Here is a 25,589-nt window from a genome sequence, read left to right on the forward strand (position 1 = left end):
CATATAAATACATGATTTAAAAATTTAAAACTCACGTCTCCACTAACATTGGAAGCATCACTTGAATCACACTTGCATACTTAGAAGCATCAAGTGAATCCAATTATGTACACACTCCATTCTTAGACTGGGTGTAACATGAGCTAACTCCATCTACAATACACACACATAATAGGAGTAGACCAAAGTAAAACTAAATTTAATTTAAACTTATAAATCACATGTGTGCACATTCATAAATACTTGTGTATCAGGTGGTGTATGATTTAGTGCAATTATCTTATATCCCAACTCATCTATATCATAGGTCTCACTAGCTATCCCTAGTAATGATGAGTGTAGTGGACTATGTAGGTGAGCTAGCATCGACGATGAGTCTGAATGTAGAAGCATATCCATAAAAACTAACAATCCCATCATATCTAGTTTCCCCTTAAGTGAATTCAAGCCCTAGTATGTATGACGCTCAACACTCGCAAAAGGATCAATAAGTGTATCCACAATACTAGGGGGATGAGAATGCTAGGAATGTCCTACAACCTGATTGGATCCTCAATGTGAATGATAATATCTACGCACATGTCCTTTAACCTCATGTAAAGGGATCCGAAGCTCTAGTGCAATGAAAGCATGTGCCTCCAATAGATCCTCAAACAAATAAATCGTTATACTCCAAAGCAAACTACCTCCTATAAGACCATCTATGTTTGTAGGTGAAGGGTCACTCACAACAACATAAGTATTAGTAGTTGTTGATGGTTTGGATCATGGATAACTCATCAAATATCGACCCACATGATCAAAAGATATCCTACATGTTGCCTTGAAAATTCAACAAGAATATCCAGTTGAAGGAAAGAAATAGAATCTGCAAAGAGAAGGCAATTGGTAATAGAAATCAAGCAAGGGTTCACACAGAGATTCATCAACCTGTTCAAACGCATGCAATTACTTTGAACAATGCTGACTACCTGATTTAAAGCAGGTTTTTATTCAACCCAACTGTGAAAATTGCATCATCATCTGGACGCCAGGTTAAGAACTGTATGCTCAATAAAGCATTCAATATTTTCAGAAAAGAAAAACAATGAACTACCATTTATAGAATGCGGGCTCACTGTATCAAACATAGCTTAAATTCAATCCTAAAAATATCAAAGGATTGTTCATAGTAATAAGGTCACACACCCGATGCAATCACGCGTGCTCAAGCAAGGGCACAAAATAGTGAAGTGTGCAGCAGATTACAGAGGCATCCTTGATATAACTCCAGCGAAAACCGAATTATGGAGAAAAATCAATGATAGTTTGAAACTAGGGTCTTACAATCTCACACCAGAGGCCGGTTAGGGTTGAAAAATAATTTCAACATTTTTTTTTATATATATAGAAAGAGTCAATGAATGTGTCTATAAAAAGGGCTGACAGATTTGTGTATAGAAAAACAATTATAGGGGTGAGAATCCAGTAGTTGAACAGTTTCAATTGTTGTCATCGAAGTTGTTGATTTGATACTCATACTTTTTTATTTGAATTCCACTTTTTGGGTCTGACATTTTTTTTTGGTTGTTTTTGGACACCTTGACCAAAAAACATGTTGATGTGGCATCATTTTTGACGATGTGGCCCTGAAACGAGAACTTGCCAAGTAAATTTCTGTAAAAAATTGACAGTGATTTGAAAATTCCATGTATGATTTTGAGAAGCTTGAAGTTAGGGTGCACAACTATTGAGTCCTCTCCTTTAATAAGATAGACAGGTGCAACTGGATTTTTAGAGAAATTCTCTCAAATCAAGAGCATAAGTTATTACCTAATATTGGTCAATCCGTCAATATTTTGAAGGAGAAAGAGTGTATGGAAGAGGATCTCATGGTAGTGTGGTTTCTATCATGAGATATGAGATAATTACTTAGAGTTTCATTATTTAGTATATTATTGATAAAAAATAAATAATATAAACTTATTTTTGATAAATATTACTTATAAGATGAAAACAAAAATGTCTAATACTTTCATTAAAGTTCAATTAATATATGCTAAGTATATATCTATTTTTCTAAATATAGATAATTGTCACTAAGTATTTATATTTCAAATATACACATATTTTTTCAAAAATACTGATATGACATGAGTTGAGGTTATATTTTGTCTATGTTTGACATGACATTTGTCAGCATGAAAATATATATTACAGGAGTACAAAAAAAATTGTTCCACATATCAACCCTGTTAGAACAACTTCTTTGTTCTACTATATCCAAGTATTCTCATTTACACCACATGAACCTTCCAATTACTTAAATATACCTATCATCTTCACCATTATTAGTTAAAAATTAATATAATAGCAACAAAATACAATATAAATACCTCTCAATTCATATTGATACATGTTAATATGTATCCTTAAATTCAAATCCATTCCAATTTAAGCATTCAAAATTATACGTGTTATTATATTGGATTAAAAATAGAACTTTATGCTCACTCGCCAAACAAAGGCCAATTAGATCTAAAAAAATGATTTGAATATATTCATATATGTTGTCACATGTCTATGTGTGAAAAGTTCATGAATGTGTTATAAAAATGGTCGATACGTTTGTGTATTAAAAAATGACATATTAGAATCTTACTTGACATAAAATTGTGCGTACTTAAAAGCTATGTGATTTAAAATTTATGATGATGTATTACATTACTAGCATACTTCAAAACTTGAAAATATGCACTCTAAAAAATGTCAACAACCACTTGATACATAAGATTTCAATCTAGAGTCAAGTCACATGTGAATCATTTTATGTTTTTTATTAAGAAAAAATAGGTTTTGAGGGGACTTGAAACGCCTAACAATAGGTTTTGAAGGGACCTGAAACCATCTGATTTTACCAGGATATGGAACCCACAATGCTATGTTGTTGAAGATAACCAACCATGAAAACTAGCAGCGAAAACATAACCGAACTGACTAATGCTAGCCAAACACAAACACAACCAAAAGAAGAAAGTGTCAGCCAAACAATCCAGATATAGCCGATACAATTCAAGCTGGCCACACCAACAAGGCTACAACTTCAAGCTATGGAATTTAAAAGCAAACGGTGAGGGTTTAATAGGCACCCTCAGCTGAACAACGGGGATAATCTCGGCTCCCTTAACTTGAGAAAAACCTCCAAGAAGCAAAAAGCTAGCCCAAACCTTAACCAAAAACAACCATAATCTATATTGGGCCCTTGAAAACTATCAGCATCCAGCTAGACAAGATTAAACAAAATGAGCATTAAAAGTTGAACAGAATCATGGGGGTTTTGAAAGGCTCTCCTAACCTTCAAAGTGGATTTTAAAATGTCTCCAATGAGAGAGAATTGGTATGTAATTCCCTAAAATTAGATAAGGGTTTACGAATCTAATCTACTTCTAACAATACAAGAAATAATCATTGACTTATTGAAACCAAACTAAACTTTACTTCACCATTAGCAATGTGAACGATTACCAAATCACTTATACACATCAACACCATAACATGTGAACCAATGAGCATTAAACAATTGAAGTTAAACTTCTAAAATAAGTTCAGACTAACTATGCATTGCAATTTGCAATCAACAAACTACAAATGGTATAAACATGAAGGGTTTCACCATTAATCAACAAAAATGTCTTCCATCAACTTTTTAACTCAATGTATAATAATCTAAAACATTCCAAAACAACACAAGTTCTCACCAAGCTTCAATGAGTTTGAATTTATTTTGGCAATATTTCAACAATTACACAAAAGTCTCTCTTACAAATGAAAAAGGAAAGTCTTATATAGACTACTTATTACAAACCAAGGGCCCAGATTGATTCTAAATCAATGGCAAATATTATACAAGAAAACAATAAGTGAATCCCTACATCAAGGTAGGCGTACCAACTACCTTATTGACCTATAAAAAATAAGATATCCTCAACAACATAATTTCCAAGGAGGAAGAGAAAATAATAAAATTTCATGTCCTCGAGGATTGTAACAAATAATCCTCTAGGACTAAATGCCCATTATCTCTTTCTTTGATAGCAAATTCAATGAATCTAGACATTATGATTTCAAGCTCACCCATTGGTGGACTTGGTGTAGCCTTCACCTTGTATTCAATGATCGCCAAGTCATTTGTACATGTAGTAAAAGTCCTTTCCCATTCTGATCGTTGTTTTTGAAAACTATTCATGAAAACAATAAATGAGGCAACAACATCCAATTGATCCTTTGAAATAGAATGTGTGGCTTTGAAGAACACACTTTTCATTTTATCTTTCAAAACTTCCACTTTTATATCTCCATCATCATTCACTCCTTGTCCAAACATTGCTTCCACAGAATGAAGGATTCTATCTTGGATGTCCTTGACCAATCTCCTTAGTTGAACACAATCATCTTTTGCCTTCTCAAGGATTTCTTTCTTCAAAATCAATGCACAATACCAATGATGGAAATTGAATTCTTGATTCACCTCTATCACATTTTCATTCACCAAAGTTTCCTTAGAAGTATACATTAACACGTACAAACGTGGAATGGTCTTTTCTTGAACAACATGAAACTCTTCACACGATGCAATTATAATTCGAATTCTATCATGGATAGTTACAACTCTTTCATATATTTGTACCAATTCTTCCATGAACTCATTTGCTCTATTCAAAACACTTCCAATCCATCTTTTTGTTGATTGAGTTGTCATCTTCATTTCCTCTAAGTCTTGAACTAGTTCCTTTGAAAGCACTATAGTAGCCATGGATTTTCCTTCAGCTTGTTGATTTGGATTCACTAGATGTTGTATGTATTCTTTCAATTCTTTGATTTCTACCTTTAACTCATCGTTCTCTTCTTCTACTGTTGTCAATATCATGTGGATTTTCTTCATGGAATCATCGAATCTTTTAAATATTGTTTCGTTGTCAACTTCAGGAACTGCAACTTGCATTGTGGGAGATCCAAAACTTTCCTCTAAAAAATAGAAAGAAGAAAAATTAATTTTCCTATGTGCAAAAAAGCAATACATATCAATATAGATTTAAATCATTATTTAGAATCCTCAAAATTATCTCCATTAAAAGCTCAATATGCACAATGATATAAAGAAAAAAAGAAACCATTACAACTATTTGCATGGCTCTAAATAAGATCTCTATAAGAAACATCTATAGCTCAAGAAACATCTATTGAATGCATGAATAGGTAAAGGTTAGAAAAATAATCTAACTTTGAACATAATATTAAATAACACTAAGACCTCTAGATCAAACTAGAACAAGTAAACAAAAAAAACCTTGGTGTGGTCTAAGGACACAATAGAATAGAAATGATCCTCTTTTAAAATCAACTTAACAAACAAGAGACATTTTTTCTACTAAAAACTTATATGTTTAGAATAATATTAAATAGAAAATAAAAAATGCATACCTTTTTCTTCTCTATGATATATTTGCATTCTTTCTTCATGTATTTTTTGTGACTTTTCTGCTAAAAGTTTTTGTGCAGTCTCATTTTGCCTTGTCCTTTTGTTTCCCATCTCCTTTGAAACCTTGGTGTGGTCTAAGGACACAATAGAATAGAAATGATCATCTTTTAAAATCAACTTAACAAATAAGAGACATTTTTTCTACTAAAAACTTATATATTTAGATTAATATTAAATAGAAAATAAAAAATGCATACCTTTTTCTTCTCTATGATATATTTGCATTCTTTCTTCATGTATTTTTTGTGACTTTTCTGCTAAAATTTTTTGTGCAGTCTCATTTTGCCTTGTCCTTTTGTTTCCCATCTCCTTTGTAAAATATGACTTGACAACTTCTCTCTCAAAAAAAATCTCCTCCAAAGTCTACCAATAGAGAAAAAAAATAAAAAGTTATCTTATTATATTGATTTTAAAAAAATAAAAAATAACTCCCTATTTATATGCATTTGAAAATGGAAAAAAAATGAATCAATCAAACCTTAAACAAAGGTAAAACATTAAAAAAAAATTAATAAATTTTTATTTGGCCACCTTTATTCAAAGAAAGGTTATTCATTTCTTTCACACCCGCAAAGCCTTCATTCAAAGGTGCCCTCAAATGAAGGTGCTAAGGAAGCACATTCCACCCTCCCACTACAAATTTTATTATATTTTGGGCTTTCAATGTTCTAATTGAAGGTCCAAATGAAATCAATAACAAACCAGGTTGTGGGATTGTAGCTCTTGAAACAAGATTTCCAACAAGTATAATTTTAGTATATTTTATATTCATTAAATAAACATCTGTTTTTATATTTTATGTTCTACACACCTGAAAAAAAAGAATTTTGATAGATACAAAACAATTTATGTGTGAGTCATGCAATTATGTCTAAATTATAATTGATTTTATTTTAAAAAATTTAAAAACATATTCAATAGAATATTATAAACCAAATAAAACATAAACACTTTATAAAAATGTTTAAATTTAGAATACTTCAGATACCATAACTATCAAAAAATAAACATTTAGTTAATTACACTTTTTGGTTTTCTATGATCAATATCTTAGAGTTGGATGATGCTTTGAAAGATTGTGCACTACATTATTTTTTATAACTAAACCTATTTATGAAAAAGCATTAGATGTTTAACGAGGATTAAATACACACTAAAGATCACATAAAATTGTTTGTGGAAGATATAGAGGATACTAAACTGGGAAGGGATTTAAGAAATCTACATAAATGAAGGTAAGGAAAATAAAACCTATCCTTTAAAAAATGTTTATAAAAGAATTATTTATTTATATTGCACTAATTAATTATAACATAGACACTTATTAGACACTAATCCCAAAAATTATCAGATCTAATCATAATAATAGGGTAGAAATATCTTTATGATTAGATCTACTCATAATATGTGGTAGGGCGTATTGCTAGATATATGCAGAGTTGGAGGGATATATTACACAAAAATCAAATAATTGATTAAAGAATATTAAACAAAAAAATAATATATATTAGATAATAGTTTAAAATATTCATAATATATTTATGAAATAAATTGATATGTTTGATTCATAAAAAAAAAAATTCACATCATGGTAAAATAATATAAAAAATAAATTACCATCACCAATTTTAGATTTTCCCCCTTGCAATGGAAATATCATGTCTCAAAGTTATATCCAAATTAATTACATAAAACCTATCATGGATGATCATCCCTTCCAACAGGATTGTCTACTGGAAGAAAAGAAAAAGTATCTGCAAAGACAAAGCAAGCTAAGGGTCTACGCAAACATTCATCAACCTGTTCAAAAGCATGCAATTGCTTTGAACAATTCTGACTAACTGATAAAAAGCAGGCTCTTGTCAAAACAAACTGTGAAAATGACATCATCATCTAGACAACAGGGTAAGAACCGCATGCTCAATAAAACATGCAACGTTTTCAGAAAAGAAAAGCAATGAACTGCCATTTATGTAATGCGGGCTTTCTCTCTCAAACATGACATAAATTCAAATCTGAAAAATCAAAGGATTGTTCACAGGCATGCGCCTCAGAATAGAAATTTCATATCAAAAATTAATCTTATTGGAAGAAAGCTCATAAACATGCACATCGCAATAAAAATTTCATATCAAAAAATAATCTTATTGGAAGAAAGTTAATAATAATGCATTTCAGAATAAAATTTTCATATAAAAAAATAATCATATTCGAAATAAGATGATGCACCTGATGCAATGACGCGGACTCAAGCAAGCGCAGAAAACAGTGAAGTGTGCGGCAAATTACAGAGGCATGCGAAAGCCAAAAACATCGATAATGATTGCAGAACTAGGGTTTTACAGTCGCACACCGAATAGAGGGTGTTTAGGGTTGAAAAGTAATTTGAACATATTTATATATATAGGAAGAGGAAGAGTTAATAAAGGACAAAAGGGCCGACGTATTTGAGTATAGAAAAACAAAATGGGACAGCTGTGATGGGATTTATAGGGGCAATTTCTCTCAAAGCAACCTATTATGGATCGACCTTGTCATCAGGTTTTCAAACAAAAATCAATTATTTATAGAAAAAAAGTCTTTTAATTAACTCTCAATATTTTGAAGGACAAGAGTAAATGAAAGAGGGTAGGATGGTGGTGTGGGTTTCTATTGTGGGGATAGGAGTTAAATACTTGTAGCTCATTACTTAATAAATTATTGATTAAAAATGAACTAGGAATTGCACTTTGGTGTGTAATGGGTATGATGATGAGGTTTGGAAGATCAATTAGGAAATATTGTGATCTATTTGTTTGCATGAATGTGTTGTACATGACGTCGATTGGTAGGGAAATATATAGGGGTAAAAAGAGATGGATATACAATGAGCTATAGATAGAGGGAGAGATGGAAAAGAAAATATGAACAGATAGAGATGGAGAGGCAAACAGATAAATATAGATGCCTAAGAAGAGGGAGAGGGAGAGAGATGGATGGCTAGAGAGAGGGAAACATGTCTAATTATAAAGGAGGAGAGAGAGAGGGGGGAAGATAGAGGTACAAATGAATATAAAGTGAGAGGAGAAGAGGGAGACATGTATATAAAGATATACAGAGACGTGGAGAGGAATAGAGGAAGAGGGAGAGATAGAAAGAGATGTAGCTGGTGAGATAAAGTGATAGAGATAGAAGGAGACATGTAGAGGGAGAGATAGATAAAAAAATAGAGAGACAAATAGAGAGTAGACATAGAGATACGAAGGGGGTGATACACACACACACACACACACACACACACATATAGAGAGAGAGAGAGAGAGAAAGAGAGAGAGAGAGTTAAGGGGATAAGAGGGATTGGGGGAGAAAGAGAAGAATGGGGAGAAAGATAGATAGGTAGAAGGGAGGAGAAAGGGAGAGAGAGAGGGGTGGGATACATAAAGAGAGAGATATATATATGGAGATATAGGTAGAGAAAGATATGAATAGAAATAGATAGAGGAGAGGGAGAAAGGGAGATAGAGAGAAATAGTGATAGAGATGTAAAGCAGGAGATATGGAGGGAGAGAGGGACAAAGGGAGAGATATAGATAAAGATAGATATAAAGAGATAGATAGGGGTAGGGGGAGATATATAGAGAAGTCTAGAGAGTGTAAGGACCATGATACTATCAAATTAACATAATTCACAAATTACACATTAACAAGCATGCATTAATGCCACATGTACAAATATACAAGTTGAGAGATATAAAGTTACATATTTTGACATAAAGTTAGAGGAAGTAAACATTAACAAGACTAAACATAGGGAAGCATATACATTTACAATAGACCACAAGGTTGAATGAAATAAATACATAAGGAGAAAATCATGATGACCACCCTAATAAGAACTCTTGATATTTGTCTCCCTTGAGCACACCATGAGTGAGAACATTGTCAAAACCTATTTCTACCCTACCATGAAGTAGTTACACTTTTCTATAATCTTTCATGATGGGAAAGATACCTAGCCCACTACAAGGAAGGCTAGCAATGTGATATTGGCAAGAGTAATGAAATTCTGTGTAGTGTGACATTCATACATCTAATGCTAATGTATGATATCCGGGTACACAATAAATGCATAAAGCATACATATGGAGATAGGAGCAACAACCTTTTCTTAACTAGATCTTAAGTCATTTCAAGTTCATGCTTTCATCTCAATCACATTTATTCTGAAACATCACATCACATGTATTTATCTCAAACATGGAGAAGACACGATAATGTATACAAAACAATTCAAAACATACATGAACACTCACATGAATATAAAGCACATAAGTTCATATAAGTGTTGTCATCTAGGCATATCCACAAGGCCATAAAAACACTCATTGGCTTAAAAAAGAATGTAACTATTCATTATCTTTTGGACAATATGGTTCATGCATAAAAACCAATTCAACACATTATCTCATAAGAGCTCCAATCACAATGACTTCCAAGCATTTACTTGAGTGAAAAAAATGCTTACAAAGACATTTATAAGCATATAAAAATGCATATACTTGCGTATCAACCTAATAACTCCCAAAGTCATGATTAGTAAACTATCACAAATTTCTTTAAAATAATTATACACATCAACAAGTCTTGAGAGTGTATTCAATGGATGTCCCTTAAAATACATAATATCTAACTCCTATAATAATAGAAACATGGCCATAAATGGAATCACCATTAGTCTTTATATTGGATAAGAGGAACTTCCATGTTCGACACTAATTTTTCTAAATAATCATCTATAAGTTGATGATTGCTTGCTTGATTATTTTATGTGGACTTTGACACCTTATTCCTACGTTCTTCCAAGGAGTCTACTCTATTTCCTTGAGAATAGAGTAGACTTGAGAGTGTATTCAATTGATATTCTTAAAAAGAAATATACACATCAACAATTCTTGAAAGTGTATCGATTGATATCCCTTCAAATACATAATATCTAACTCCTATAATAATGGAAACATAGCCATAAATGGAATCACCATTAGTCTTTATATTTCATAAGAGGAACTTCAATGTTCAACACCAATTTTTCTAAATAATCATCTATAGGTTGATGATTGTTTGCTTGATTAGTTTATGTGTATTTTGACACCTTATTCCTATGTTCTTCCAAGGAGTCTACTCTATTTCCTTGAGAATGTGTCCATTAAATATGATAAATATTTGGAAAGGTTGTATATATTATATAACTTTCTATTTGTTATCACTTATCTATTATATACAACTTTAATTCTAATGGCATTATGATTTCATGAAGTGTGTCGAGAGACCAAATGGATAGAACTGAAAAGCTAAACTAGGATCCTCTTATCTATATCATCAATTTTCCTAGCCACAAAATAAACAGTACTCCGTATATAGGGTCATTGTCTATTGATAATATAGAATTATATTCATTTGTTATAAAAATAGATCAATCTCTCATTTCTTTAGGAATCCTAACTATTATATAAATAATACTATATACTTTTTGATGAATCGTTCATGACCTCATTAACCTACAAAGGTGAAAACAATCACAGAAAAGGAACTAAGTGATATCATGAGAAAAGGCAAGGTAAGGAATCTTTAAACACAAAATATAAATGATGTTACACAACTGAACAACCAGTCTTAAACCACACACACTAAGCAACACATTAAGCCTAGAAAATGCCAGTCAACTCTGAATGTTTAACACTTTTAAGCCTAGAAATCAAAACTTAATGTATGTGGTTTAAATTGTCCAGCAACTGAATTGATAGACCAGATATCCCAAAAATATAAACCTTTACATACAAAACACAGTGACAAAGACGTACTCTAAATTAACAGTCCTTATCATGCAGAAATTGAATGGGTTGTATCTATTATGTGCCAAGAATGATGCTTCATTTTATTCTAAGATATCCCAAGGAGATAAGTTTCAACACGTAATGGTTTGTAATAATGGATAAGGGTATAAGAAGTTTTATATTGCATTACGTCTACATATAAACGAATCCCATGAAAGAACTTAAGGATGGCAATAGGAACTGAAATAAAAGACAATAGAATGGATCGACCGTCATAAAAAAAATCTCTGGATAATAATAATGTATCTGAAAAACTAGAAAGAGCATAATTTTTTGGATAGATATGCAGATAAAATGGTAGGCGTAGTTTGATATACAATTCGTTGGTGGCTTCTTGCTATGAACATTTTTTAAATAAAAATAGAATTGGTAATAGATTATCGACTCTATTTGATGCCTGAAATAAAAGAATCAAATTGTAGGGACATGATCAAGGTTGCGGTTTATTAAAAACAATGAAGGAGCTTGTCTCTGATCTGCTTTAAAATTACATGAACAAAAACTGGATCATAGACGATTTTACTCTAAGCACTAATAACTTTATAACAAGAATCTCTGCAATCTGAAAACATGCATCAACCAACACGTAGTTGGTTATTATATCTATCTCATAGGTATGCCTCTCCTTTGTAAATTCCTTCAAAATACTAGAACCCTCTATTCTCAGGAATTCTCCCAAGATATGTGAGGATAAAACCCCAAAATTCTACAACCTCCAAATTTTCGGCATAAAGACAATCTAATGTTTCATACCACTTTCCTCCACCTCAATGCATCAATTCTTATCCTTTTTATAAGTCTAGACTTAGGTAGACTTCTTGAGTTTCTAAAATAATCTTTCTCTTTTTTTGGGGGGGGTGGGCTTTGCTTTAAAGCTTTTATTAATAAAGCTAAAAAACATTTTCATATTTTTGGGTTTTCTTGGGCTTGCTTGAATTCTGAATGGTGATCCTGTATCTTTATCTTTTTTGTGAATAGTGTAACTTTTTATTAAATTAATAGATATGGTTGTCTATTCATCAAAAACGTTATTCTACTTTGCATGGTGACACAAGGCTTTTAGTTTTCTTTTAATTTTAAATTAAGGTGTGTGCTTTCTTTTTTATTTATTTTACTTTAAAAAGTATTATTTAAAAACATTCTTTCACTTTAATAAACATGTGTAAAATAGTTAAATGCATTAAATATATTTATATGCAAAATAATACTCTTTACTTAAAAGGAAACATTTGAAACTTTCTTTCTTTCTTTTTTTGATCGGTAAAAGGCCCAAGTCATAAGATTTTATTAATAATTTAAAACCTAATACAACTCGGCTCACTAGGGGCACCAATAGGAAAGAGTGGGGTGGAGAAAACCTCTGGTCTTGCCCCAAAAAAATTCAATTGTTCGTATATGGATACAATTTGAAAAATTACATAGCTTAACTATAAGCCTGATACATATTACATGAAGCAATATACAAAAGTCTACCTGTGTTTTGCCCCCACAAAGTGAGGGCCACATGCTGAAATCCAAAGAGGTTGTCACTCATAGCTACGACCATCCCTTGGAGTAAGAATCTGTCCAATCCAATCCAATAAGACAATCTCCTTTGGATGACCTGTATAAATAATAATCCCTGGACGGAAACAGTCACAAGAAACCTCCAACCATCTAGTACTACAGTTAGTTGTTAGCACAATCATGCAAGATAAGAAAGCACCTTCATTTCCAATGTATATCAATCTCAGCATATCAATATCATGTAAGTATAAAGAAACACAAACCTGAAACAAACCCCAGGTCAGTTCGAGGCCCCTGCCCTTCTGTATGCAAAATCTTTATACAATTGTTATTTTTACAGACCCAGATAGCTAGAGAGGACCAAGAGTAATACCAAAAAAATTACACTATAATCCTCAGGAAATAATATTGCATAAAACAGAAAACCATAGTGTAATAACAGTACTATAGGAGAATGCCAAACTTTAACCATAGAAAAGTCTAAAATTATCTTATATTAGTCGGCCCTATATACCTATGAATAGTAAAGTCTTGAAGTAAAGTCTTAAAGTGTTAGAGAAGCCACTTGTCTAAATATCCATAATAGAAAGCTACCAAGTAATCCCTAGCTAGTGCTGCAAAATTCCTAGGGATTCCCAAAAAACTGAAATTGACAAAAATAGGGGATAAACTGTGCCCTTATTCCTTGAAGCTCCTATCAACAAAAACACAATCCCAATGAGGAGGATGAGGATTTATAGAAGAGATTGATGGGATAACCTCCACCATAGCTCTTCGAGTCTTTTTCCTAACCTGAGAGGAAGGTTTATCAGTCAAGTGAGATGCCTTCATAATCACAGGAGGAAGTACCAAAAACAATTTGATATCCATTGCAGGGAAGTCTGGTGGAGGTGAAAAGCCTTCCTCAGTCATAAATTTGACCCACCATTTCATGCCCTGAGTCCGCTTCAAATGAAGCCATTTATGGAGAAATGCAATGTTTCTTGTAGTTGTCGGTTTCCTCGCTTCGAATCCGGAGATATCTTTGATAACTAAGATAGGGTGCATCACCACGTTCCTAGAATGATTCCTTTCACCTAGCTCGGCATAGTCTTCAGGGTAAGGAATCATTAGGTTCTCATTAACATTGTGAACTAAAAGTTCTAAACCAGTCAACAAATTCTCCTTAAATATTGCCTGACAGAGAAGAATTGCCTCATTTTTGGGTGTGCCCATGACAAGTAAGATGGCTACAAATGTAGCAGGAATGTTATAGTTAAAACCCTAAACCTAAATTCATAGTTCATATGTTCCTCCCCCATAATTTCAATAACAACCCTCAAAGCAAGATCATCAAGGTCGTTTAAAATCCTACTCCAACATCCCTATTTAATTTGGCCCTTGAAGGCCATCATTCTTCTTTCATCCTTGGGAAGCATGAGAATTACAGATTCCCTTTTAATTTGTTCGACACGAAAAAAAAGCCAAAGCCAAGCCAGATTGAACTTAAAGAAAGCCGAGAAGGCTCTCAAAACTAGGTCACATAAATTTCGCATAAATGTCGCACATGCCGAAGGGAAGATGATGAAGGCGAAATAATTACAATGACAAGGAAATGAAAGGCCACACCTCAGACGTCACCACCTTTAGAAACGAAGCCATCTAGGCTTAAAAGATAATGATGAGGGCGAATAAATGAGGAGCCCAAGGCCATATGATCAACAATCTATAGATACACCGATGAAGATATAAACAAAGAAAGAAAGAAGGGGGGCCAAAAGCCTAAGAGAAAACCACAATGAAAATAAAATGCTAAGCTATGACATAGCAATACCAGAAATAAAACTGGTGAGAGGGGGGGGGGGAAAGGGAAGATAGAGGAAATAGGAGTATAGAAGGAAAATAAAATGTGTGTGTGTGTGTTTGTGTGTGTGTGTGTGTGTGTGTGTGTGTGTGTGTGTGTGTGTGTGTGTGTGTGTGTGTGTGTGTGTGTGTGTGTGTGTGTGTGTGTGTGTGTGTGTGTGTGTGTGTGAATATAACACACACACATATATATGTGTATGAACATATACATAGGCATATATATATACTTGAAACCGAGGGAAATGAGGGGTTCCGAACTCTATTTGATAGAAATTTCCTAGTTTTATTACCATTTTGTCCATTAACGACTCTCTGAATAGATGTTATGAAATTGTGATGAATCTTCTAGAATAGAGGAGCACATTTATCAACCCAGCCCCCATTTTCAAATACCCATTGGGGGAAATGATTACTATTCAAGTATGACTTAGGAAGAGGCACAAAAGGACATAATTTCTCTGTCGAATTTTGTCTTAAATTTGCTCCCTTCTGGATGTTGCTAGGGTAGGTTGCATGTCATCCTTGTGGAAGTGCACCCTGAAGACTGGTAAAGTGAGCTCACAGAGACTGCTTCCTTTTTAACCATTTCTTCCTTTTCTTGCTAACCACTATCTATCATTCCCCAGAGGTATCGCTGCCCAAGGTTTCACTTTTAGGGAGTGGATATTGAAAGATTTGCATATTCCCTACAAAACTTTCTTTCTTTTTTAAACATTAAATATAATATGGAGATTTTATTATAATGAATAATATATTTAATAAAAATAAATATATAATATGAATTATTATTTTATTTATATAATATATCAAATGACAAAATTATGTTTAAGATATATTTTTAATTAAAGAATTTATTTTTCTTAATATTCAAATATAATTAGAATCCATATTGTTACAAGTTGTTAATTGAAAGCTAATTAGGATTAATAATTTTCTTACAGATATATTTCAGTTGTAGTTAATAAATTTGGCTTGATATTCAAATATAATTAGAATCCATATTTTTACAAGTTGTTAATTGAAAGCTAATTAGAATTAATAATTTTCTTACAGCTATATTTCAATTGTAGTTAATAAACGAAAGATAAATTTAGAGCATGATTATATTTATAAATACTATCTCACCCATAAGTTGTATCTTTAATTCATTTAAAAAAAATTTAAGGTTGTGATACAGAGATAGAGGTAGAGATATGGATAGAAAGGGATAGAGAGCGGAGTGAGATAAGATAGAGAGATAAATAGAGAGATAGAGATATATATAAGGATAGATAGATGAATAAGAGATAGAGGTAAATATAATGAGATATAGACAAAGAGTGGGAGGGGGAGATAGGAGATAGAGATAGGGGCAAGAATGAGAGAATAAAGGTGATAGAGACAAATAATAATTAGAGGTATAGAGAGGCAAAGAATGAAATAAAGATAGAGAGGGGGAGAATTAAAGAGGTAGAAATAGAGATAAAGATAGAGAGGCGAAAAAGGGAACTCGTGATATGAGTGAGAGAGTGAAACATGGAAAGATATTTAGAAGGAGATATATATTAATAGATAGAGAGGGAGGGAGTGAGAGAAATAGAGAGGAGAGAGAAGTGGAGTTATATAAATTGGGAAAGCTAAAGGGGTGAGAGAGAGAGAGAGAGGAAGGGGAGAGGGGGAGATGGAGAGATACAAAGATAAAAATGGAGGGAGTAATAAATAGAGAGAAGGGAGAGATGGAGTGAATAACTGAGAGAGGGAGGTTAGAGTGAGAGATAAAGGAGGCGATAGAGACAAGTAGTAGAGAGAGAGATAGAAAGATAAAGAGAGGTATAGAGAGATAGAGGAATGGATAGGGAGGAGGAAACATGGATCTTGTGTGTGAATTTGCAAGAGATAAGGTTATAGAGATGGGGAGATAGAAATAGGAAGTGAGTGAGTGATAGAGATAGAGATAGAGAAGGAGACATATATATAAATAGATAGAGAGGGGGGAAGAGGGAGAGATAGATACAATGGGAAAGATAGCGAGGGAAGAGGGGGAATGTAGGGAGAGTTAAGGAGATAAAGATAGAGATAGAAAAGAGTGATAGAGGTACTAGAACTCACGTATGTGTGTAGAGTGATAGAAAATAAATTACTAGAACTCACATATGTGTGTAGTGGGTACATGTGGTTGATGATAAATAAGAATAAATAAGTATGCCAAGTTCCTCAAGGAAATAGATATATCAGTTACGAATCACAAGGAAACATAAGTTTTTCACTGAACATCAAGTTTTCTTGTTCTACACACGTAGAAAAATAGCAAATTAGTAAAGAAATTCTAAAATATATGTAGCATTAGGGATTGATGTCCTTGTTCCAAAAAAAAAAAGAATTTTGATAGATACAAAACAAGCTATGTGTGATGTCATGCATCTATGTCTAAATTATAATTGGTTTTACTTCAAAAAAAACTAAAAAATATTCAATAGAATATTATAAACCAAATATGACACATAAACACTTTATAAAAATAGTGTTCACTATAAAAAACTAGTAATTAAAAATTATGTTAAAAAAATTATAATTTAATTCTAATTTAAAAGAAAAAAATAGAATTAGAATTTACAGTCGAAATTTGACAAATTAGTAGCAAAAATAGAATTAGAATTTATAATCAAAATCTGACAAATTAGTAGCTTCCATCATCTTCAAATTCAGAATACTTAACTATCAAAAAATAAATATTTAGTTAATTACACTTTTTGGTTTTCTATGATCAATATCTTCGAGTTGAATGAGGCTTTGAAAGATTGTGCACTACATTATTTTTGAAGAACCAAACCTATTTATGGAAAAGCATTAGATGTTTGATGAGGATTAAATACACACTAAAGATCACATAAAATTGTTTGTTGAAGATATAGAGGATACTAAACTAGGAAGGGATTTAAGAAATCTACATAAATGAAGGTAAAAAAAATGTTTATAAAAGAGTTATTTATTTATAATGCATTAATAAATTATAACATAGACACATATTAGACACTAATCCCAAAAACTCTCAGATCTAATCATAATAATAGGGTAGAAATAGATTTTTGAGAATATGCTCACCAGACATATAGGGTAGAAATAGATTTATGATTAGATCTACTCATACTATGTGGTAGGGTCTATTTCTAGATGTGCATATATGCATAGTTGGAGGGGTATATTGCACTAAAGTTTCAACCATCATCAATATACACAAAAAAATTGAAGAAAAAAGGTAAAATTTACTATATAAAGTGTGACGCCTCATGTAACCCCAATTTCAACAATTTATCAACAACTAAATTATAGTGTTTACTTTATAAGAAATTATATTTAAATAATTTTTAAAAAAATTACAAACATAAAATACACACAAAAAAAATGCATTTTATTAGTTTACATCATTTCAAAATTCAAAATATATATTTCACTTTCTATTGATTCAATTTAAAAAGTCGAATCAACATTGGCCATTTCCTTTATAAAAGTGTGACACAACTTTGTGCTCTTACCCCATCAAAATGACAATATACCACATGTTTGAAGTTTCTTTAAGAGTGGACATGGAAAGGGAAAACATAATGGTGTAGAAGCACACAACAAATGTGCTCTAAGAAATCATCAAATAAATTATGAGGGAGATCGTATAAAAGATGCACATGATGTTGTTGAATGTTGTAAGAAACATTTTGCATCAAATGAGATCGACACATCCTCAAGAACAAATGGATAATTCCACAGAGTGTTTTGGGATATTTCAAGTATGTATTTTTTGAATTTAGAACTTTATATATACACGTGTACATGGTTTTATTTATTTTAATTTGAATTTAAAACTTTATATATACACACGTGTACATGATTTTATTTATTTTAATTTGAATTAAAATATTTGTATTAAATACAATATAATTTGTTTAAGTGTGGATAGAAGATCAATGCATGCGTTTAAGAGGGTAGAGAAAACAAGATTTTTGCATTATGTCATAAGTACAAACAATCACCCATGGATATTGTACACTACATATTACTTATGTTTTTGTTGTGAGTACATTTTGGAAAACTATGATGAATGAAAAAACCAACAACATGGATATGTTGGTGGATGGAAATTGGTGTCACTAGTTTTTACCAACACATACAATGAAGATGAGGATGAAAGCTTTGAAGACATTCCTTTGATTTTAATTTATTGTGACCATATTTTAGGATTGATTTAAAAAGGTATGTATATTTATATTGCATGCTTGTGTGCATCTATAACTTCAACATTGATGGTGTTTCAAAAGTATTTAATATATATAGTTTGGGAGTGGTTCTAATTTTTTTACTAGAATTTTTCATGTAAATTTGGTATAGGAGATATTTTTTCGCTCATAGAAAAGGCTAGAAACATAGAAGGTGTTAGTTATTAATTTAATGCATTGCATAGAAGAGAGGACAAAGTTAACAAAACTAGAAACAAGTGATTAAATTTTCTTTCCCACAAGTTCACTGATATAGATGATCTATCACGAGTTATCTATTCATATCTATTTTGAATTTGTTATGTCTTACCAAGCGATTTAATGTTCAATATATATTTAAAATTTTATGTAGATTACCTAAAGAAAAAGCTATGTGTTACCTTACATTTACCTTGAAAATTGTATATCTTACCTCAAAAATGTTACATGTCTTACCTTGGAATGTTGTTTCCCAAGTAGATTCAGTTGTAGTACAAGGAGCATATTTCAAACACTTCAAAATCATTCAACATGGGATTCATTTTGGATGGCATACATAGAGACTAGTTAGTGATGATCATCAAATAATGTTACATACTATCGAAGAGAAGACCACTTGACATAGTCTAAATAACATGATGTGCCCATTTTACATACTATCCAAGAGCAGACCACTTTTCCAAACCTATAAAAAAATTTCATATAACCCATTTTACACTACAATATTTTTTTAAAAACCAAACCTATTAAAAGAAAGGATGAACCACACACTAAAGATCAAATAGAAGGGTATATCCAAGATATAGAGGATGCTAAACTAAAATAGAAATTTAAGAAATCTACATTATTGACAAATGTGTATAAAATAGTTCTTTATTTCCAATACACTGAATAGTTATAACTTAGAAAAATAGTATATATTAATTCTTAAAACTATCATATCAACTTATAAATAGTGAGTACACGGAGTTGGGAATGAAAATACATATTGAATTTTATGTAATTAAATGCGGAAAAATAATGTGGGCAATTTATAAAATAATTTTGAGATTAGGAATGTTCTATAAAAGAATTTAAAAAAACATTTCTATAAAATATTCATGAATATGTCTATTCTTAATATGGCCATATTGCTAGAGGTGCACAAATGTAGAGTTCGAGGGAATGATAATAAAAAAAAGAAAAAAAAAAAAAAGCAAAAAGAAATAACATATCTTAGACTATAATAAAAAATATTCTATTCTATGAACTACCATTTATAGAATGTGGGCTAACTGTATCAAACATGGCTTAAATTCAAACCTAAAAATATCAAAGGATTGTTCATAGAATAGAAATTTAATATCAAAATAAATCTTATTGAAGAAAGTCCATAAGACTGCACCTCAGAATATTCTTTTCAAATCAAAAAAGTAATATTATTCCAAATAAGGTCACACCTGACGCAATCACGCGTGCTCAAGCAAAGGCACAAAATAGTGAAGTGTGCAGCAGACTACAGAGGCATGCTTGATATAACTCCAGCGAAAACCGAATTATGGAGAAAAATCAATGATAGTTTGAAAAGTTAGGGTTTTACAATCTCACACCAAAGAGAGGCCGGTTAGGGTGAAAAATAATTTGAACATAATTTTTTTTATATATAGAAAGAGTCAATGAATGTGTGTATAAAAAGGGCTGACCGATTTGTGTATAAAAAAACAATTATAGGGGTGAGAATCCAGCAGCTGAACAGTTTCAATTGTTGTGATCGAAGTTATTGATTTGATATTCATATTTGTTGATTTGATACTCATACTTGTTGATTTGATGTCCACTTTTTTTGTCATTTTTTCGATTGTTTTTGGACACCTTGGCAAAAAGCATGTTGATGTGGCATCATATTTGACGATGTGGCTCTGAAAAGAGAACTTGCCAAGTAAATTTCTGTAAAAAATTGAGAGTGATTTGAAAATTCCATGTACGATTTTGAGAAGCTTGAAATTGGAGTGCACAACTATTGGGTCCTCTCCTTTAATAAGATAGACAGGTGCAATTGGATTTTTACGAAAATTCTCTCAAATCAAGAGCATAAGTTATTACCTAATATTGATCAATCCATCAATATTTTGAAGGAGAAAGAGTGTATGGAAGAGGATCTCATGGTAGTGTGGTTTCTATCATGAGATATGAGTTAATTACTTAGAGTTTCATTATTTAGTATATTGTTGATCAAAAATAAATAATATAAACTTATTTTTGATAAATATTGCTTATAAGATGAAAACAAAAATATCTAATACTTTCATTGAAGTTCAATTAATATCTGGTAAGTATATATCTATTTTTCTAAATATAGATAATTGTCACTAAGTATTTATATTTCAAATATACACATGTTTTTTCAAAAATACTGATATGACATGAGTTGAGGTTATATTTTGTCTATATTTGACATGACATTTGTCAGCATGAAAATATATATGATAGGAGTACCAAAAAAATTGTTCCACATATCAACCATGTTAGAACAACTTCTTTGTTCTACTATATCCAAGTATTCTCATTTACACCACATGAACCTTCCAATTACTAAAATATACCTATCATCTTCACCATTATTAGTTAAAAATTAATATAATAGCAACAAAATACAATATAAATACCTCTCAATTCATATTGATACATGTTAATATGTATCCTTAAATTCAAATCCATTCCAATTTAAGCATTCAAAATTATACGTGTTATTATATTGGATTAAAATAGAACTTTATGCTCACTCGCCGAAGAAAGGCCAGTTAGATCTAAAAAAATGATTTGAATATATTCATACATATTGTCACATGTCTATGTGTGAAAAGTTCATGAATTTGTTATAAAAATGGTCGATACGTTTGTGTATTAAAAAATGACATATTAAAATCTTACTTGACATAAAATTGTGTGTACTTAAAATCTACGTGATTTAAAATTTATGATGATGTATTACATTACTAGCATACTTCAAATCTTGAAAATATGCAATCTAAAAAATGTCAACAACCACTAGATACATAAGATTTCAATCTAGAGTCAAGTCACATGTGAATCATTTTATGTTTTTGATTAAGGAAAAATAGGTTTTGAGGGGACTTGAAACCCCTAACAATAGGTTTTGAAGGGACCTGAAACCCTCTAATTTTACTAGGATATGGAACCCACAATGCTATGTTGTTGAAGATAACAAACCATGAAAACTAGCAGCCAAAACACAACTGAACTGACTAACGCTAGCCAAACAATCCAGATATAGCCAATACAAATCAGGCTGGCCACACCAACAAGGCTACAACCTCAAACTATAGAATTTAAAAGAAAATGGTGAGGATTTAACAGGCATCCTCAGCCGAACAACAAGGATAATCTCAGCTCCCTTAACTTGATACAAAAACTCCAAGAAGCAAAAAGCTAGCCCAAACCTTAACCAAAAACAACCATAATCTATATTAGGCCCTTGAAAACTATCAACATCCAGCCAGACAAGATTACACAAAATGAGCATTAAAAGTTGAATAGAATCATGGGGGTTTTGAAAGGCTCCCCTAACCTTCAAAGTGGGTTTTTAAATGTCTCCAACAAGAGAGAATTGGTATGTAATTCCCTAAAATTAGATAAGGGTTTAGGAATCCAATCTACTTCTAACAATGCAAGAAATAATCATTGACTTATTGAAACCAAACTAACATTTACTTCACCATTAGCAATGTGAACGATTATCAAATCACTTATACACATCAACACCATAACATGTGAACCAATGAGCATTAAACAATTGAAGTTAAACTTCTAAAATAAGTTTAGACTAACTATGCACTGCAATTTGCAATCAACAAACTACAATGGTATAAACATGAAGGTTTTCACCATTAATCAACAAAAATGTCTTCCATTCAACTTTTCAACTCAGTGTATACAAATCTAAACCAATGAGAAGTAGGGAACCATGCTAACATTCCAAAACAACACAAGTTCTCACCAAGCTTCAATGAGTTTGAATTTATTTTGGCAATATTTTGACATTTTCACAAAAGTCTCTCTTACAAATGAAAAAGGAAAGTCTTATATAGACTACTTATTACAAACCAAGGGCCCAAATTGATTATAAATCAATGACAAAGATTATACAAGAAAACAATAAGTGAATCCCTAAATCAAAGTGGGCATACCTACTACCTTTTTGACCTATAAACAATAAGATATCCTCAACAACACAATTTCCAAGGAGGAAGAGAAAATAATAAAATTTCATGTCCCTGAGGATTGTAACAAATAATCCTCTAGGACTAAATGCCCATTATCTCTTTCTTTGATAGAAAATTCAATGAATCTAGACATTATGATTTCAAGCTCACCCATTGGTGGACTTGGTGTAGCCTTCACCTTGTATTCAATGATCGCCAAGTCATTTGTACATGTAGTAAAAGTCCTTTCCCATTCTGATCGTTGTTTTTGAAAACTATTCATGAAAACAATAAATGAGGCAACAACATCCAATTGATCCTTTGAAATAGAATGTGTGGCTTTGAAGAACACACTTTTCATTTTATCTTTCAAAACTTCCACATTCATATCTCCATCATCATTCACTCCTTGTCCAAACATTGCTTCCACAAAATGAAGGATTCTATCTTGGATGTCCTTGACCAATCTCCTTAGTTTAACACAATCATCTTTTGCCTTCTCAAGGATTTCTTTCTTTAAAATCAATGCACAATACCAATGATGGAAATCAAATTCTTCATTCACCTCTATCACATTTTCATTCACCAAAGTTTCCTTAGAAGTATACATTAACACGTGCAAACATGGAATGGTCTTTTCTTGAACAACATGAAACTCTTCACACGATGCAATTATAGCTTGAATCCTATCATGGATAGTTACAACTCTTTCATATATTTGTACCAATTCTTCCATGAACTCATTTGGTCTATTCAAAATACTTCCAATCCATCTTTTTGTTGACTGAGCTATCATCTTCATTTCCTCTAAGTCTTGAACTAGTTCCTTTGAAAGCACTACAGTAGCTATGGTTTTCCTTTAGCTTGTTGATTTGGATTCACCAGGTGTTGTATGTAATCTTTCAATTCTTTGATTTCTACCTTTAACTCATTGCTCTCTTCTTCTTCTTTTGTCAATCTCATGTAGATTCTCTTCATGGAATCATCCAATCTTTTAAACATTGTTGCATTGTCAACTTCAAGAACTGCAACTTGCATTGTGGGAGATCCAAAACTTTCATCTGAAAAATAGAAAGAAGAAAAATTAATTTTCCTATGTGCAAAAAAGCAATACATATTAATATAGATTTAAACCATTATTTAGAATCCTCAAAATTATCTCCATTAAAAGCTCAATATGCACAATCATATAAAGAAAAAAACAAACCATTACAACTATTTGCATAGCTCTAAATAAGATCTCTATAAGAAACATCTATAGCTCAAGTCCTATTGAACATAAAAAGACAGCACAAAATGCAAATTATAATGTACAACAATAATTATAATCTCAATCTCATGTAAGAAGATCATCACAATACTCATGTAGATATTAGATTGCTTCACTCACTAAGTTAAATTTCTAGAAAGATTTACAATTTATTAAATCATAATCTAGAAACTTGTCATCATGATTTGAGTTTTTTAAATATATAACTTCATTTAATCTAAGATTATATAAATTTTAAAATAAACATGTTTCCCCTCAAGACAAAATCTATCATTCTTAGATAATTGATAATTACAAATTATCAAGCGTGTAAGTTGTCAACAAATAGTTCACCTGTGTAATCTAAACCAAGAATGTCTCATATATATCAAGTTAGAAAGTCATATATTAGAGCGCATAAACCAAAGAATCATATGCATGAACAAACGATCCTATATGTACATTGAATCTAGGTGCCCATTTCTTTGGGTAATGAAGACTTGGACACTAAAATAAATTACTATAACTCACGTATGTGCGTAGTGGGTACATGTGGTTGATGATAAATAAGAATAAATAAGTATGCCAAGTTCCTCAAGGAAACAGATATATCAGTTACGAATGACAAGGATGTATCTAAAAATATAGTGTAAGTTGGTGGTGTTTTGCAGCATGTCAAATATGTGATGTTTATCATGAAAATTATGTAGTTGAATCTGTATAAAACATCATGTAATTGGTAAATTAAAATCAACACTTATAGATCTAAAACCCTACAAAGAAACTTAAGTTAAAATGTATGATATAATATGAGTTTACCAAATGTTTAAGGGAAAGTAAACTTTTTTGGGGTTAATATAAGATTCATTTCCATAAGATGCATACACATATTTAAGTATAAATCAACCTAGATTAAATGATGACAATTGGGGTATTTCCATAAGATGCATACACATATTTAAGTATAAATCAACCTAGATTAAATGATGACAATTGGGGTATGCAAATGTATCTAAGTAAATGCTTAAAACCTAATATTAGGATTGAATGCATACATTGATATATGAATGTAGTGAATAGGTAAAGGTTAGAAAAATAATCCAACTTTGAACATAATATTATATCATTGTTCTTTTGTTAAATTGTATAACACTAAGACCTCTAGATCAAACTAGA

Source organism: Cryptomeria japonica, chromosome 5, assembly GCF_030272615.1.
Source record: "Cryptomeria japonica chromosome 5, Sugi_1.0, whole genome shotgun sequence".
Lineage (NCBI taxonomy): Eukaryota > Viridiplantae > Streptophyta > Pinopsida > Cupressales > Cupressaceae > Cryptomeria > Cryptomeria japonica.